General features: G+C 33.3%; 1 pseudogene; it reads right to left on the bottom strand.

Moving 5' to 3' along the window:
- Positions 1–3624: 3624 nt before the first annotated feature.
- Positions 3625–4996, bottom strand: LOC145133540 (E3 ubiquitin-protein ligase CIP8 pseudogene; annotated as a pseudogene).
- Positions 4997–6951: the final 1955 nt, after the last annotated feature.

Genomic DNA, 6951 nt, shown 5'->3' with positions numbered 1-6951 from the left:
TACCCACAGAATCGTCATCACGACCACTACAAATTTCATTAAGATTATTTATCCTAAGTAACCTTTTATTTTTAAGCGTTTATTTAACGTAATTCGTTAAATTTTATAATATTGTTATATATATATATATATATATATATATATATATATATATATATATATATATATATATATATATATATATATATATATATATATATATAAAACATGTACGCAATATATAGATATCTTTTATATAACTTGTATCGCGTACGAAGGATTCTTAATTATGTACGATTATCCTATTCGAGGATTTAATTATTCGATAAAACGAATATTTATAATTTAAAATTCTTAAAACGTCTTATCCCGAATTCACGGACGTTACAAACAACATATTAGCGACAACGGAAAACAATTTAGAGGAAACCCCTTCAAAAGAAAGGTGCATCATCATGAAAATTTAACAAGCATTCACCTCAATAATACATCCACAGGCGAATAGCCAAACAAAAGCTACTAATAGAACAATTTGGAAAGGATCAAAGATAAGGCTAGCAAGGGCCAAAGGTAGGTCGGTAGACGAGCTCCAAAGTATTCTATGGTCATATTGAACCATAACTAGGACCGCCACAAACGAAATACCATTTAACCAGCCTTAAGACAAAGCATCTTATAAGTACTAAACCGAGAAGTACTACAACAATTATGTTAAAGAGAGAGCCCACAAGGTAGAAGGCCTAGTACTTTTAAAAAAATGAAGCTAGTAGAGGTGAAGATCAAGGCAAGTTAAGTCAGAAATTTAATGGTCCTTACAAAGTAATCATAGCCCATCTCAACGGGTCTCACGTGCTCGAGACACTCCAAGGTACCTGGGTTCCATGCACATGGAACATAAAAAACCTAAAGAAGTATAGCTTCTAAAAGAAATGATATCGTTTCTTTCCGCGCCTTGCAAAGCTCGAACCTTGTTATTTACTATTTACGTACTTCTAAAATTTTCATACTTCTTCTTACTTTCATTTATGGTTGTTTTCAAAGTCAATTGAATGCACTAACAACTTTAGCATACTTACACATTCTGTAAAAATCAATCTGGTCCATTTAGGTTATTCGCAAAATACCTAGGGTAGGTCCATAGAGGTTTCCCTAGGCTATTCATACAATACCTAGTAGACATCCGTAAAGTGTCCCTTGGCTATGCCAGCAGCCAGGAAGTCACTCTCGATGACATAAAGGTGTTTGAACAAACTTTCACTAAGCTTAGTCATAAGATACCTAGTGGATGATCCAGCCTTCACCAACAATGGAAGCAAATCATTATGCCCACCCTTTGGGAAAACACATTAGATTTGAAGCAATCATTATTCCACCTGATCCCACCATTTGGAGAAACATGTATTACATTTTTGAACTAATGTGATTACAAGAGGAAAAACACAAGTCCGTGTTTCCTCTCAAAATGAAAGACAAAGTTTATGGTCGGTTTCTATGATTTTGAATGTCTTATGCAAATAATAGAAAATGAGCCTTTAAATATAAGGAAACTGGTAAGTCTAAAAACTTACAGACAAAACAGGGCTGCTATGACTCGAACCTTGGTTATTTATAAGGAGAAAATATAAGACACATTGTATACGACACATTTTGTTAAATTTTTACATAAAACGAGAGCAATAAGCACCTCCCTTCAATCGGTTGAACTACATGAAGTTTGGGTAAATTTTTACATAAACGGTTATACATATTATATTAACTATATAAATTGGTTAAAACTCAGACCCTAATTTTTAACGGTCATGTGTGATTGAACACCCCCACAGCCCTTTGGGGTTGGGCCAACCCCGAGCCAAACATAAGATAAGGCCTTCTTTAAATCGATGAACACTATAAGAGAAAATGTCCACATTTATCCAATTGTTTTAGGCTTTAAACTTCATAAATTGCATTGAATTGCTGACAAGCATTGTGCTGGACACATATATATGATTACTATAATAAAAGATATAAATCAATAGATATTGTATTATGTAATTATTAATAGGCTAGAAAAATCGTCCATTTACTCTTGTTTGACTTGGAATTTTTTTTAACTTGCCATCTAAGACTGGAGAAGACGAAGAGAAAACTGGTCGACGTTGTTATAGAGATGTTTGATTATACATGAATTATCATTAAGTAAAAAAAAAAATACAATAAAATTATTCTACATCATCAATAATTTAGTTTGTAAATTAAGAACGATAAATGAATAAATAGTTGTCTATAATTTCTTACACAATTGATTTGTTTTTTTTTTAAATTCAGTTTGGTTAACCAAATTGAGATTTTTTTTTGGTTTACAGGTCTTACGTTAAATGAGAACCAAAAAATTAGAAAATTAATTATATACTTTAATTTTTAGAGCTACTAACAATCTGTATATTTTGGCCCATATCACTTTTGAAATAGATTTATGATGGTTTTTTTTTTTAAAAGGTAAAAATTATCTCAATAGTTATTCATTTTTAATTTTTCTTAATTTTACTCGAAACATTTTGTAAAAATCTAACATTTGTCTACAAAACATTTAGCTTTACTTTAAATGTTAAAATGGTAAATAAAATGCTCATATTAATACAAAGCTTACTTTTGAAGTGATATCAACATACCCAACATTTAACTATACTTTAATGTTAAATGGTAAATTAAATGTTCATATTAATAACGAAACCATTTATTAAATATTCAACATTTATTTATTTTGATGGTTAAATAAAATTTGTTTGTGATTTTTAAAGAATATCAAATTCAATATATTTATAAAAAAAAGTATGCGAATTTTTAAACATGATTATTAAAACTTATTTTTTTAATAATGTAGTTTCTAATTTTTCCTTTTTAACAGTAATGTACTTTCTATTTTTCTGTCAAAATTTACCATAACGGATAACAAAACCTCATTAACCGATTAAATAATACTAAATTAGATGAGAAAATTTTATTAAACATTTCACAAAAATAAATGTAAATTAGTTAATATTAAAAAAAAAATAATGATCAATTTAATAGGTTTTTTCTTAATAAAGTTACTAAAAAAATTATGAGATAAATCAAAAAATTGTGATATTAGTCCCACTTAGGGGTTGTTTGATAAGCTCTTAATGCTAATCAAGCAATAAACATGAAATAGAGTGTTGAAGAGGAAAAAGAGCATCAGAACAAAACTCAGAAGCCACAGAAGACCAAAAAGAAATTGTGATTTCTATGTCATTAGGTGAAGAAACTAAAGATCAAGATCAAGAACATGATGAAATGGAACTATTTGGGAAAAATTCATCAAGAACAGACTCATAGCCTCTAAACCAGACAACCTCTTTATAAAACAAGAAAACATACTCCAAAATATCAAAACCCTAAACTGTTAGCTGCTGTGTTGTTCCATGAAAGCCATTAGTCAAGAGAGCATATCATCATCTGTACCTCAATTCATACTATACTAGATCAACTTAAGACAAACAGATAACATTTATATCATAATGTGACATTAAGAGTTTCCTCCTTAATCTTTCTCCCCTAAGTTTTGTTTCAGATTTGTTCCTTAATTTTGTCCATGGTTACTTGTTTATTATGTATGCATTTCACATGAGATAGCACGAAGAAACATACAACAGAAAAGCTACTCTGAGTTCTTCAAATCAAGGAAGTTTGGTATTTACAGCAATAAAATCATTACCATGAATACATATAAGGAACAGCGAAAACAGGGATACAAACTCTGTGTTCAAGATAAGCGAGAAATGCATACATACCATTTCTTAAACCCCATCACCGGATGTTGTTGATGTTGTTGTAGCCATGGAGGTTGATTTCTTCTTCCTATCTTCTTCATACTCAGGATCATCTGTAGGCAACTCGTACCTACAAACAGGACAAGTGTTCCTTGAACCCAACCAAGGCACTATACAATCTTCATGATACATGTGTCCACAAGGCAATTGCTTCACAATCTCCTTTTCGTTGTTAAACACTTTATCTTTACATATAGCACAGACTTCCATATAAGTTGACTTCACTTCAACGGTTGGCAACGCTTCCACTGCAGATTTCGCCGCCGGTGGAGCTCCTCTCTTCCCGCCGCTATCACTTTCAGCTAGGTTTTGCAACAATGCTTCGTATCCGGCAGCATCAACGTAATCGCCTGGATTGCCTACGTAACCATCACCATCTCCCGGAAGTTGAAACCTAAACTCGATCGAGTGATCTTCGAGCCCCGTTAGGATCTCAGCCCAATCGAGAATCCGGTTGCGACGGCTTAAAGCTCGGGTAGCAAAGTCACGGAGACGAAGACGGATGACATCGCGCCTTTGTCTTCTACGGGAATCTTCATCTTCCCCTTCGACGATCTCTTGTTCCTCTTCGTTGTCATCAGATCCATCACGATCTCGATCTCCATGGTTATGATTTTCATCACCTTCGTCTTCGTTATCATCGTCGTCGTCGTCATCATCGTTTTCATCCCATCCGTCCAGTTCAATTTGGAGATGATCGCCGTCGTCATCCGCGCGGTCAGAAGGAGGCAGAGGAGGCGCGTCAGCATCACGCGCAGCCTGAGCAATTAACCTAAGGACCTGAAGAAACTCGTTGCCGAAAGCAGGTTGGTCCTCATCGTTTACTTCAAGCGCTTGAGGGTGATGGACAGAGATTAACTCAACAAATCCATTCTTGCATTCGAAACATATAACATCGGGATGATCGGGTAGGGTTTCGACCGGAACCCGTTTGTTGCACTGGTAGCACCAGTATTGTGTAGGATCAGGATTAATAGGCGCTGACGGAGGCGTCGGTGGTGGTGGCGGCGGCGGCGGCGTCTGGAACGATGACGGAGTTTCGGCCATTTTGTGGTAAGAGAAGATCAAATCATTAACTCCGAGAAGAGTGTGGTGAGGACTCAAAAAGAAGAGAATTTGGGGAAACCTGAAGTTTTATACGGCCAAGTGCTAACACAAGGTTAGCACTATCTACATGAGCGTTTATTTTTAAAGGTTTGTGACTTTATTTTTATAGTTATTGAAGGATAAAGATAAAATCACTAAAAATAAGTAAATAATAATAATAATAATAATAATAATAATAAAGACAAAATTTCAAGTTTTTCCCAATGGTTTATAAAAAGTAGCATTGTAAGGATAACTATAAAAATGTTATATGGTTGGTCTCTAACATTAATTTTTGCAAAATGCTTAGATGGTTGGTCTTTAAGTTTAATTTTTGTATTGTTGGTCTTTATAGTCAGATTTATTAGAAACTAGATATTTTAAAATTCGGCTTAGATAGTGTCGAATACTCTAATAATAGATTTTAAATATATTTTAAACAAATTCTATTGGATTTTTTATGATATGGATATGGGAGCTTATTCGTATACAATAAGGTTTAGCCATACACAATAAAATTTTAAAAACAGACAATTTTACCCTTTCTTCCTTTTACACTCTACCCCCTCCCATTCTAAACCCTTCACCACGTTTCCCACTCCTACGATTCAGATACGGCTCTTATATTCAACCATTGCCCCACCCCCTTCTTCCGTCGTCGCCTCCCTCTTGATCGGCTACCGTCGCTGCCTTTGACTTGCTCAACAGTTATAGCCGCCTCCGAATTTCTCCACTGCATCGCATTCGTTCACCAATTGCCCCTGGCATGCTCCACAGGTATGCGCTAATTGTGTTTTTTTTTTCTAAAATTTTGAGCGTTTCCTATTAAATTCTGATACGTAGTATTTTTTTTCATCTTGTTAATGCTTATGATAATTTTATCAATACTAAACCCACATAAGATGTTGCGGTATTGATTTAAATGCTCCTGTTTACTGATGCTCCTGATAATGATTTTATCAATATTATCACCTGTTAATGCTCCTGTTTGTTAATGCTCCTGTGTGTGTGTGTGTTAATGCTCGTGTAATTTATGGTGAAGTCTCACGTGGGTGTTCCTTGAAGAAATAATATTTTTGCAAAAATAATAGCTAGCATGCGTTGTATTTTTTTACATCCTATTTGTTAAAGGCTACTCATACTTATTTGGTTCATTCAATCTTGAAGGTTTTCTTATTAAATTAATTTTAATAATTTTCATGTTTTGGGTTTAGTATTGACAGCATACGTAATTGAATATGTTTTGAAGTGTGGTTCCAAATAAACTGGTTTGTAATTAGTTAATGATGATCTGCTTCTTATTTAATTGCTTTCTAGATTTTATAAGAATGTTGATTACATAGCTTATCCATGTTTTGTGATTATATGTTACTAAATTTCTTAATGTGTATGTGATTATCAAATAGATGACAACAGAATCGAATACTGCGATGCAGCAAGAGGAAAAAGTTTATTTAACTACTTCGAAATTTGACTATTGTGATACTTTAGTAAAAAGTGTTCAGAGAGTTTTATTATTCTAAAGGATATGGGATATCTATTCGTGGTTCAAGACAAGACAAACATGTTATTTGCAATATGACAGATGTGGTTCATATCGAGATATACGAGGTATTTCAAGCAAATGGAAAAAAACTACTAGATCTCGTTTAATCAATTGTCCTTTCAAGATTACGTGCATTTAAGGAGATTATCGGACATAGTAATCAACCGTGTGTGATTATGTCAGATATGGAATTGGCGTTAATGAATGACATAAAAAATATTTTTCCAACGACAACAAATCTTTTATGTGTTTGGCATATTGAAAAGAACGAATTAGCCCATTGCAAAAAGTATTTTGGACATAGCTCGGCGAGTTGAAATTTGGAAATTTTGCAAAAAAAAAATGTTATATATGGTAGAAATATATATATTTATATAGTCAAGGGGTAAAGTGTAAAGTATGGTAAATTAGAGGAAAAGGTAAACTTATCTATTCATAAAAAATTGTTGTGCGTGGCAAAAATCTGTTGTGTACGAATCACCTCCCTATGGATATAGGGTTTACGTGGGT

This window comes from Lactuca virosa, chromosome 8, assembly GCF_052849685.1.
Source record: "Lactuca virosa cultivar CGN04683 chromosome 8, Lactuca_virosa_CGN04683_v6, whole genome shotgun sequence".
Classification (NCBI taxonomy): Eukaryota; Viridiplantae; Streptophyta; class Magnoliopsida; order Asterales; family Asteraceae; genus Lactuca; species Lactuca virosa.
This window is presented reverse-complemented; position numbering and strand designations above follow the sequence as displayed.